Source organism: Podarcis raffonei, chromosome W (genome assembly GCF_027172205.1).
Source record: "Podarcis raffonei isolate rPodRaf1 chromosome W, rPodRaf1.pri, whole genome shotgun sequence".
NCBI classification, from domain to species: Eukaryota; Metazoa; Chordata; class Lepidosauria; order Squamata; family Lacertidae; genus Podarcis; species Podarcis raffonei.
In genome coordinates, this window is record NC_070620.1 from 18096802 (window position 1) to 18109092 (window position 12291).

The 12291-nt window shown below is 47.6% G+C and overlaps 1 pseudogene; it reads left to right on the top strand.

Annotated features, from left to right (window-relative positions):
• LOC128406033 (P2R1A-PPP2R2A-interacting phosphatase regulator 1-like) overlaps positions 1-9670 on the top strand; it is a 38164-nt pseudogene extending 28494 nt beyond the window's left edge.
• The last annotated feature ends 2621 nt before the right edge of the window (positions 9671-12291 follow it).

Sequence of the window (12291 nt, forward strand, 5' to 3'; positions counted from 1 at the left end):
ATTTTTTTAAAAAACATTGATTTTTATCCACCCAGATTATAATTTTGAAAACACAATATAGTAGCTTTAAAGTCGTCTTGTCACCTCAGAAGTTTCCCCGTTCCTAGGTTGACCGTAATCCGGCTTTGATTTTAGCAGGAGGAGCCAGAGTCCAATCAACTGCATCCGGCCCAGCGCTCTTGGTCCCATCAAAAGGAAAGGTATGTGCAGGGGCAAAGGCAGAAGGGTGCCGTGGGGCCGTCCGTCCCGGGTATCACCACTGGGGGGGACACAAAATGCCATGGGGCCCTCACCGTGGGGCCTGCGGCCTGCCCAAGCCATGCGTCTTTCCTGCTCCAGATCAGGCGTGGCCAAACTTGGCCCTCCAGCTGTTTTGGGACTACAACTCCCAACACCCCTGACCACTGGTCCTGTTGTTGGGATATTGCGTTCCACCTTAAGAACAGACATGTGGATTGTTGCATGTCACATGTCTGTTTACAGTCCAGCACAGCTTTGAGGATGGATGGCGGCTAACAGATTGAGGTTGAATCCTGACAAGACAGAAGTACTGTTTTTGGGGGACGGGGTGGGCGGGTGTGGGGGACTCCCTGGTCCTGAATGGGGTAACTGTGCCCCTGAAGGACCAGGTGTGCAGCCTGGGAGTCATTTTGGACTCACAGCTGTCCATGGAGGTGCAGTTTAATTCTGTGTCCAGGGCGGCTGTCTATCAGCTCCACCTGGTATGCAGACTGAGACCCTACCTGCCTGCGGACTGTCTTGCCAGCGTGGTGCATGCTCTAGTTATCTCCCGCTTGGACTACTGCAACGTGCTCTACGTGGGGCTACCTTTGAAGGTGACCCGGAAACTGCAATTAATCCAGATTGCAGCAGCTATTCTGGTGACTGGGAGCGGCTGCCGGGACCACATAACACCGGTCCTGAGAGATCTGCATTGGCTCCCAGTACGTTTCCGAGCACAATTCAAAGTGTTGGTGCTGACCTTTAAAGCCCTAAATGGCCTCGGTCCTGTATACCTGAAGGAGCGTCTCCACCCCCATTGTTCAGCCTGGACGCTGAGATCCAGCACTGAGGGCCTTCTGGCGGTTCCCTCATTGCGAGAAGTGAGGTTACAGGGAACCAGACAGAGGGCCTTCTTGGTAGTGGCGCCCGCCCTGTGGAATGCCCTCCCTTCAGATGTGAAGGAAAGACATCTGAAGGCAGACCTGTTTAGGGAAGTTTTTAATATTTAATGCTGTATTGTTTTTAACACTTGATTGGAAGCCGCCCAGAGTGGCTGGGGAAGCTCAGCCAGATGGGCGGGGTATAAAGAATAAATTATTATTATAAATTATTATTATTATTATTATTATTATTATTATTATTATTATTATTGCTGGGAACTTCTGTTTGTGTATTGTTTTTGCTTTAGCTGTCTTGCTTTGGACACGAAGGAAAGCAGACATGTTTTCCTTTTGTCCTGATGTATGCTGAATAAACTGCTTGTAAATATGCTCACACAACCTCTCTTGCCACTTCTGTTTGCGTGTTTACTCTGCTGAGTAGAGTGCCTCAGCTTCTGAAGCTCGGGTCCAGATTCATGCTGATCCAAGGACTGGAGATAGCTCGGCACACCAGCCGGTGGGCTGGAGCCAGCTGGGGGCCTGCCAATTGCCCCCGTTTCCTTGGTTGCATGCCAACAACAGGGTTATGGGCCCAGATCCACGGCGCTTACACAAGAGTAAGGCTGCTGATGGATGCTGCACCACCTGGCATTTGATGTCTGTGCCAAGCAATTAAGGCCGGAGAGAAGCAGGCTGCTTACGACCTGCTAAGATAAGCGGCTGTGAAGAGCTCAGGTCCTGGCTGAAGTAAAAAGCAGGAATGGATCTCTTACAAGCATCAGATGGGGCTCCCTGTCCACGTCTAAATGGACGCAATTATCAGACCTGGGCAAAGTACTGCAAGGGTCAATTGAGAAGGCTTGGGGTATGGAACACTGTTTCTGAAGATCCCCCAGCTCAAATAACAGATGCATGGTCTGCAGCCGACTCCAAAGCAATGGGGGCGATTCTCCTGTCAGTAGCTCCGGAGGAGTTAATTACCCTGGCTGGCAAGGCATCTTCACGCCAAATGTGGAAGGCGTTGAAGGAATCGCATCTGAGACAAGAAGCTGGCTCTGTATTGCTTTACTTCAGAAAGCTGCACAGAAAGAAGCTTGAGCCAGGGGGAGATCTCAGAGCCCACGTATTGGACTTGCAGAAGTTAAGACAGGAATTAGTGCATACAGGTTTCATTATGCCGGAGTCTTGATTTGCGGTCCTGATTTTGGACTCCCTGGATGAGAGTTACCACGCTGTGGCAAGCCAGCTGGCTACTCTACTTGCTCAAGACCTGACTGCAGCAAAGGTTTTGGCTGTCCTCCAAAATGAGTGCAGTGGTACCTTGGGTTAAGAACTTAATTTGTTCCGGAGGTCCGTTCTCAACCTGAAACTGTTAGTAACCTGAAGCACCACTTTAACTAATGGGGCCTCCTGCTGCCGCTGCACAATTTCTGTTCTCACCCTGAAGCAAAGTTCTTAACCCGAGGTACTATTTCTGGGTTAGCAGAGTCTGTAACCTGAAGCATATGTAACCCAAAGCGTATGTAACCCGAGGTACCACTGTATGATTGGAGGAACGCAGAACCCGATTGCGGGCTACAGGGAGAACAGACTGCGATGTCATCTGGGACAGCACTGCAGCCACCAGGGGGAGCTAAGGCTTTGGCAGCTGTGAAATGCTAGTCCTGTGAGAATCAAGGTCACGTCCAACGGAATTGTCCAAAGGCGAAAGATAAACAGAGAAAAAAGACTGCAGGTGGCCAGAAGAAGGGGGGCCAAAAGCCCGAAACAGTGCAGAACAAGGCTTTAGTTGCTAGCACTGCTTCTCCAAAAGCCAAAGCCTGATTTGTTGTGGATTCATGCGCATCGCAGCACATTGCGAGGGACAGACACTTGTTTATCTCCTTTGTGCCACAGGATGGGGCAGTTCAACAGGCTGATGGAAAGACATTGCGGGTTGCTGGAATTGGGACAGTGAAACTGACAAGCTTGCACACCACCATCAGCAAGGTACAGTGGTGCCTCGCAAGACGAACGCCTCGCAAAACGAAAAACTCGCAAGACGAAAGAGTTTTCCGTTTTGGAGGTGCTTCGCAAAACGAATTTCCCTATGGGCTTGCTTCGCAAGAAGAAAGCCCATAGGGAAATCTCCGCCGGCCTTCAGAAGAGGTCCTGGACCTCTTCTGAAGGCCGGCGGGGGGCAAAAGTCTTTGCTCCCCCCGCCTGCCTTCCCGGGATAGCGGAGAAGCGCAGCGCGTTTCTCCGCTATCCCGACGGCTTTTGAACGCTGCGCTGCCGCCCGCCAGCATTTTAAAAGCCCCCGGGACAGCGGAGACTTCTCCGCTGTCCCGGGCGATCTGAAACTGCTGGCGGGCGGCAGCGAATGCTGCGCTGCCGCCCGCCAGCATTTTAAAAGCCCCCGGGACAGCGGAGACTTTTCTGCTGTCCCGGGGCGATCTGAAACTGCTGGCGGGCGGCAGCGAACGCTGCGCTGCCGCCCGCCAGCATTTTAAAAGCCCCCGGGACAGCGGAGACTTTTCCGCTGTCCCGGGGCGATCTGAAAATGCTGGCGGGCGGCAGCGAACGCTGCGCTGCCGCCCGCCAGCATTTTAAAAGCCCCCGGGACAGCGGAGACTTCTCCGCTGTCCCGGGGCGATCTGAAAATGCTGGCGGGCGGCAGCGAAGCGTTCGCTGCCGCCGGCCAGCATTTTCAGATCGCCCCGGGACAGCGGAGAAGTCCTTGTCCCCCCCCCCCCCAGCCTTCAGAAGAGGTCGGGGGACAGACTGTCCCCGGACCTGGTCTGAAGGCGGTTTCCATAGGAACGCATTGATTGATTTTCAATGCATTCCTATGGGAAACCGTGCTTCGCAAGACGAAAAACTCGCAAGAAGAAAAAACTTGCGGAACGAATTAATTTCGTCTTGCGAGGCACCACTGTACTGTATGTTCCTGATTCAGCAGACAATTTGCTCAGTATCCCACAGCTGACTGAGCAAGACTTTGAAATCGGAAGAACAATGAAGGCATCTTGCATGCTGATTTTATAGATGGATTGTTCTTGATAACTTACGATGACACTGGTGTTAATGTGCCTAATGTTGAATCTTGAGTTGCACAAACTAACAAAGTTCTTCATTTAGATTGTATTCATACACATCATCAAAGATTTGGTCACATGGCATGGCAAGCGCTCGCCAAGATGCCAGAGAAGGTTCAAGGTATGACAATCAAACTCTGCAGGTATTATATGAAATGTGTCTCTTGTGCAGAAAAGAAAGCGAAGGTTGCACCCAAAGGCAAAGTGTCTAGCAGGCAGGCTTCTAAACCCTATTAGCTAGTCCACACAGACCTGGTTGGTCCACTTTCACCCTCTTTGGGTGGCGCCAGGTACTTCATGGTTTTAATTGATGCTTTTTACAGGTACATTCAAATTTGGAAAACTCAGCAGTGGCCAGAAGATTGGAGAAGATCAGTCTACATCCCAATCCCAAAGAAGGGCAATGCCAAAGAATGCTCCAACTACCGCACAATTGCACTCATTTCACACGCTAGCAAGGTTATGCTTAAAATTCTACAAGGCAGGCTCAAGCAGTATGCGGATCGAGAACTCCCAGAAGTGCAAGCTGGATTTAGAAGAGGCAGAGGAACCAGAGACCAAATTGCAAACATGCGCTGGATTATGGAGAAAGCTAGAGAGTTCCAGAAAGACATCTACTTCTGCTTCATTGACTATGCAAAAGCCTTTGACTGTGTCGACCACAGCAAACTATGGCAAGTTCTTAAAGAAATGGGAGTGCCTGATCACCTCATCTGTCTCCTAAGAAATCTCTATGTGGGACAAGAAGCTACAGTTAGAACTGGATATGGAACAACTGATTGGTTCAAAATTGGGAAAGGAGTACGACAAGGCTGTATTTTGTCTCCCTGCTTATTTAATTTATATGCAGAATACATCATGCGAAAGGCTGGGCTGGATGAATCCCAAGCTGGAATTAAGATTGCCGGAAGAAATATCAACAACCTCAGATATGCAGATGACACAACCTTGATGGCAGAAAGTGAGGAGGAATTAAAGAACCTTTTAATGAGGGTGAAAGAGGAGAGCGCAAAATATGGTCTGAAGCTCAACATCAAAAAAACGAAGATCATGGCCACTGGTCCCATCACCTCCTGGCAAATAGAAGGGGAAGAAATGGAGGCAGTGAGAGATTTTACTTTCTTGGGCTCCATGATCACTGCAGATGGTGACAGCAGCCACGAAATTAAAAGACGCCTGCTTCTTGGGAGAAGGGCAATGACAGGCCTAGACAGCATCTTGAGAAGTAGAGACGTCACCTTGCCAACAAAGGTCCGTATAGTTAAAGCCATGGTTTTCCCAGTAGTGATGTATGGAAGTGAGAGCTGGACCATCAAGAAGGCTGATCGCCGAAGAATTGATGCTTTTGAATTATGGTGCTGGAGAAGACTCTTGAGAGTCCCATGGACTGCAAGAAGATCAAACGCATCCATTCTTAAGGAAATCAGCCCTGAGTGCTCACTGGAAGGACAGATCGTGAAGCTGAGGCTCCAGTACTTTGGCCACCTCATGAGAAGAGAAGACTCCCTGGAGAAGACACTGATGCTGGGAAAGATGGAGGGCACAAGGAGAAGGGGGCGACAGAGGACGAGATGGTTGGATAGTGTTTTCGAGGTTACCAGCATGAGTTTGACCAAACTGTGGGAGGTAGTGGAAGACAGAGGTGCCTGGCGTGCTCTGGTCCATGGGGTCACGAAGAGTCGGACACGACTAAACGACTAAACAACAACAAGAACAGGTACATTCATGTGTTGGTGCTCAAGCAGAAATCAGAAGCATTTCCTAGGTTCAAGGCCTTCTGTGCTTGGTTGAATAATGCCCACGGTAGACAACTTGGTTGTTTGTTTACTGACCGAAGTGGGGAATTCACTTCTCAGCAGTTTGAAGCTTTTTTGACTGAGAAGGGAATCCAGCACGACCTCTCAAGTCCCAGATCTCCCTGGGAGAATGGACTTTGTGAAAGGACAAATCAAACTTTGCTGCAAGGCCGAAAAACCTTGTTGCATGATGCCAATCTTCCTGAGCAATATTGGGCAGAGTCGCTGAATAATTTTGTTTACACGTACAACAGGAGATTGTCTTCACCTATCGGCTGTACTCCCTATGAGATGTTTGGTAAGAAACCTTACGTCAAGCACATGAGAATCTTTGGTTCTGACATGTGGGTCCACACCCCACAGAGCAGCAAGCTTGGGAAGCGTGGGGCACATGGTTTGTTCATGGGGTATGAAAAAGGTGCATACAGGGTACTCATGACTGACACTAAGACCATACGGTTCACAAAGAGTGTTGAATACAATCCCAAGTGGGGTGGGGGAATGTGGGGATTTTCCAGAGTCACTCAGAAGATGAGGATGCTGAGGTAGCAGAGGAAGCTGAGGATGATGATCAGAGTTCGGATTCCAGCTTAGTGGGCGGTGCTGCTGCTGATGTCAGTGACAGTGATGACACAGCAGACTACAAGAGCGCAAAGGCCTCACTCAGACCATCTGATGGGTTTGACACTAAACTGGAAGAACCACTGTTCACCATTGGCCACCATTCTCCTAAGAAGGAGGAGATGAGTGCTGGAGACTTGCATCTAGTATGCAGATCTGCAAGGGCCACAAAAGGCAAACCTCCAAAGAGATTTGCTGATGAGTTTGCTAAGACAGCAACAGCTGTTGTTAGTAGCTGATCCAAGGACTGGAGATCGCCCAACACACCAGCCAGTGGCCTAGAGCCAGCTGGGGGCCTGCCAATTGCTCACATTTCCTTGGTTGTATGCCAACACCTATTAGCTAGGGACAATGGGAGTTGTAGTCTCAAAACATCCGGAGGGCAGAGTCTGCCTATGCCTGGAGTCGAGGAGCGGGTGCCTGAAATGATCATCACCCAGAGACTTGGTTTGGTTGTCTTGTTTTGCTGCTATGAGGCAAGCTTCAAACTGCTGCTTTTTGAAGGTCTCCTCCTCCAATCTGAACCAAATCTGCTTGATTTTGGTAGGAAAAATGGAAACCGAAAGCCAGCCCAAGAGACTTTTCCAAGGAACCACCAACATGCTTTCTCCCAACGTGACCCACCTGTCAGACCTCAGCTCATGGTAAAATTAATCATAATAATGCATATACTACTCATTTTGGCCCAGAAATTGTTTGCCATGTCTTTTGATGTTCTAGCATTCCAAAATAGTTCCTACCCAGGGTGGATAAAAATCAATGATTTAAAAAACAAACAAAAAAAGGGATTTTATATTTAAATCTGATTTTTTTTACTTAAATTGGATTTTTAAAAATTTAAATCAGATTTCTAAAACAAAATGCTTTTGGAGGAAAAATCTTTCTAAAGCTTTTTTATTTAAGTGACATTCTAGTCCAGGCATAGGCAAACTCGACCCTTTAAATGTTTGGGGACTACAACTCCCGTCATCCCTGACCACTGGTCCTGTTAGCTAGGGATGATGGGAGTTAGTATTAAGAGGATGCCAGCAAGGTTGGGCCTGTGTGTGTGTGTGTGTGTGTGTGTGTGTGTGTATATATATATATATATATAAATATAAAAGGATATTAAATCAAGCGTTACTGAGTGACTTGAATCGTGATTTCAACCGACTTGATTTGAACCCAATCCACCCGGCTGGGTACGGACCAGAACCTGCCAGTGACTTCTTCGGATTCGTTGTTTTTTGTTTGTTTTTGCATTCACTTTATGTGCACTTTATCTGAAGATGTGTGCACATACTTCTTCAGAACGAAATGAGTTGGTCTATAACAGGCATAGGCAAACTCCGGCCCTCCAGATGTTGGGGACTACAATTCCCATCCCTAGCTAGCAGGACCAGTGGTCAGGGATGGTGGGAATTGTAGTCCTCAAACACCTGGAGGGCCAAGTTGGGCCACCACTGCTCTAGATCAGGCGTGGCCCAACTTGGCCATCCAGCTGTTTTTGGACTACAACTCCCATCATCCCTAGCTCACAGGACCAGTGGTCAGGGATTATGGGAAATGTAACATAGGAGTTTGCCTATGCCTGCTCTAAGATTCTACTGGACTTTTTTTTAATTTTTAATTTTCATTTCATGTGCCCTGACTGAAGCTTGTGGTTTCCCCTCGTGCCCTGCAGTTTGTCCTCGGATGCCCTCGACGGGAGCTCCAGCAGTGCCAGGCTTTCCTCCGACTCCCTGGCCAAAGGCGCCGTGGCGGAAGCACCTGTTGCACGATCCAAACCCCCTTCATCTTGATGGATGACCTTTCCCCCAAGTGACTCCCCCCTGCCGCTCGCCTGGATGTCCGCCTGTGCAGTCCTTTCGCTATACCCGCCTACAGAGAAATTGGTGGCATAAAACCCCTGAGGGCATCTGGATTATGAGCGCAGAGTGCGAAATGCCCACGTCAACCTTCCTTCTCGGCAACGTCTCCTGGCGATTTTAATCCTTTTAAGGGATGCGCCAGGTCCCGGCAGTGCCTGGCTCGCCGGTTTCCCTTTTAATTCTTTTGCCAACATCTGCTCGGTTTTCCTTTTAACTACCAATTATTTTGACAACAACTGCTCGGATCGGGACTTTCCTTTCAAAGAAAGTGAATCCACATTTCCTCCAGATTCTTGGAAAAGCACCCAATTTATATTCGCGTTAAAAATGTCGGCGAGAAACCAGTCGCCGTCACTTGTTCCAAAGGTAAGAATGTAGTTGAAATAAACTCTGTTGCTCTAGGTCAGGCCTACGCAAATTTGGCCCTCCAGCTGTTTGGGGACTACAACTACCATCATCCCAGACCACTGGTCCTGTTAGCTAGGGATTGTGGGAGTTGTAGTCCCCAAACAGCTGGAGGGCCGAGTTTGCCAATGCCTGGTCTAGATACTTGTTTAGAAAGAATAATTCTCCTTTTAATAGACACATCAGGCCCAATGCTGCCTGGTTTGCCGGTTTTCCTTTTAACTACCTGAAGGAGCGTCTCCACCCCCATCATTCAGCCCAGACACTGAGATCCAGCACCGAGGGCCTTCTGGCGGTTCCCTCATTGCGAGAAGTGAGGTTACAGGGAACCAGACAGAGGGCCTTCTTGGTAGTGGCGCCCGCCCTGTGGAATACCCTCCCTTCAGATGTGAAGGAAATAAGCAGCTATGTTCTCTTTAAAAGACATCTGAAGGCAGCTCTGTTTAGGGAAGTTTTTAATATTTAATGCTGTATTGTTTTTAACACTTGATTGGAAGTCGCCCAGAGTGGCTGGGGAAACTCAGCCAGATGGGCGGGGTATAAAGAATAAATTATTATTATAAATTATTATTTTGCCAATGTCTGCTCGGGTCGTAACTCTTAATTCTCGGGAAAGCTGTTGCGATCGCTTGTTCTGAAGCAGGCACAGGCAAACTCCAGCCCTCTAGATGTTTGGGACTACAACTCCCATCATCCCTAGCTAACAGGACCAGGGGTCAGAGACGATGGGAATTGCAGTCCCCAAACATCTGGAGGGCCGGAGTTTGCCCATGCCTGTTCTGAAGGTAAGAATGGCGTTGAAATAAACTAGATCAGACCTAGGCAAACTCTGCCCTCCAGCTGTTTTGGGACTACAGCTCCCATCATCCCTGACCACTGGTCCTGTTAGCTAGGGATCATGGGAGTTGTAGGCGAAAAACATTTGAAGGGCCGAGGTTGAGGAAGCCTGATCTATTCCTTCTCACAAGATCCCATCGGCCTTAACTTCTTTTTTCTTTTTAAAAAAGAAGCAAACAATTTGTAATCTACTGTCTCACACACTATTTATTATTTATAATTCTGTAAAATAAAATAAATAGAATCATAATCATAATCATCATAGTAGTAGTCTGGTGATTTGTTAGAGTATTTATGAAGCCCTTTCCCCATGTTCTGTGAGCGCTGGCTGGTCTGTATTGATAGGCAACCTTGTCCTATTTGTAGGATTCCGGTTCCAAATGTTTCTTGTCGTCCACATTTGGAAAACTTTGATTTTCTTCCTTCCTTCATTCCGAGAAATAGCACGGAATTTGATGTGAGATTGTGCTCATCTGGCTTGGAAAAAGGAGAAAAAAAGGACATTTGGCTTTTCCCTTCCTGGAATTTTCCTTTGGAAAGCGTTGGTTTGGAATTGGAGTTGTACCTCTTGTTACCCCTATTCTGGTTTTCACCTGCGGAGAGTTGGTTTCCTCAGCCACCACTGCTCTAGATCAGGCATGGCCCAACTTGGCCCTCCAGCTGTTTGGGTACTACAACGCCGATCTTACTTACTTACTTATTCAAACCTTTATTAGGCATTATACAAATAAAACGGTAAAAGAGAAAGAAACATATAAAAGCCTTGAGATATAAACAGAAAGGCAGCAGTTGGCTACATACATATATATATATATACATATAAAATCAGTGGTTTTCCTTGTTAACCTGCTCCTTGGAGGACTGCTACCAAAAACTCGGCTACCCCCGCCGTTACCCTTTGGTCAACGTCGGATAGGCAGAATCCCACACATTCACCTTGTTGGGGCTCCAGACCACCCAGAAGAGGGGACAGCACGCGTTGACGGAGCGTACTGTACAATGGGCACTGAAAGAGAATGTGCTCTACCGTGTCCGGGACATTCATAGAACATCTGCAGAATCTCTTATTTCTAGGGATGTTTTGATATCTTCCCCTGACAAATGCTGAGGGAAAAACATTCAAACGGGCCAGCATAAAAGCCCTACGTTGGGCTGGAATTATTAATTTGGTGACGTAATTGGCTCTGCTATCTAAGATATTTAAATCATAGAATATGGGCGAACAAATTTTGTTTACAGCTGCCATAATATTTTGCCTCTCGACATCCTTTAGTCTAGTTAGGATATTATGGAAAATGTATTGCTCATTAGAATTGTACAGGGGCTCCAGCTCGATGCCTAAAGATTCAATCTTTTTTTCGAGGTACTGATACCATCTTGATTTGTAGGAGTCTTTGAGCAAATCAGCGAGCAGACTTGATGGAGGGCAGCGAAAATGGCAGCGTAACCAGTACTTTATTGAGGTGGACCAGGCCCAATATTCCATTGTGTGTATGCCTATTTCTGCACACATTGTTTCATATTTGATCACAGCTGGGAGTCCAAGAATACGTCTCAGAAAGCTGGAGTGAATCTTTTTTAGATCACTATTATATGCTTGGACCCATAGCGGGATTCCATAGAGTATCTGGGATTGCACTTTTGTTTGGAATATCTGATTGGCCGCAGGAATAAATTGATTGCCTTTCTGATAATAAAAACGGGCAACAGCTGATGAGGTGCACTTTGCCTGTTTTATGGCATTTGTGCAATGATTTGCCCACCCTAAATTGCTCTGGAATAAGATTCCCAGATACCTATAGATTTTCACTTGTTGAATTTCCTGCCCTCTTATTTTCCATTTCTCTAATTTCCAACCATTCGAGAAGACCAAAATTTTTGTCTTCTCGTAATTTATAGAGAGCTTGTTACATTCGCAGTAAAGGATCAGAGAAGATATAAGGACAACGCCGATCATCCCTGACCACTGGTCCTGTTAGCTAGGGATGATGTGCGTTGTAATCCCAAAACAGCTGGAGGACCAAGTTGAACCACGCCTGTGCCTACTATGGACGAGCTTCCCTGAAGGGCAAATACAGCAGTACCTCCGCTTATGTAACCCTTTGGTTACGTAAACTTCGGGATATGTAAGTGGCAACCCCAGAAGTGTTTTACCGGGTTTTGCAGCTTGCGCAGAAGCGCTCTACCACGCCGCGCACATGCACAGAATGGGACCTCCGGTTGCAAAAACCTCGGAATCCGGCCAGACCTCCAGAACAGATCCTGTCCGCAACCAGAGGTACCGCTGTAATGTATTAGTTTAAATATATATATATATATATAAAATCTGTGTTGCAGATTTAGCAGTCAACAATTCATCCGGTGTAGTTGTATGGTTGCAAAAGCTTGTCCTCTTTTCTCCTTTTGTAAAAAAGGGCGCCAGGGGTCAGCAAACATTTTCAGCAGTGGGCCGGTCCACTGTCCCTGGACCTTGTGGGGGGGGCCTGGACTATATTGGGGGGGGGGGAATGAACGAATTCATATGCCCCACAAATCACCCAGAGATGCATTTTAATAAAAGCACTCATGTCAAAACACGCCAATTCCTGGACCGTCCGCTGGC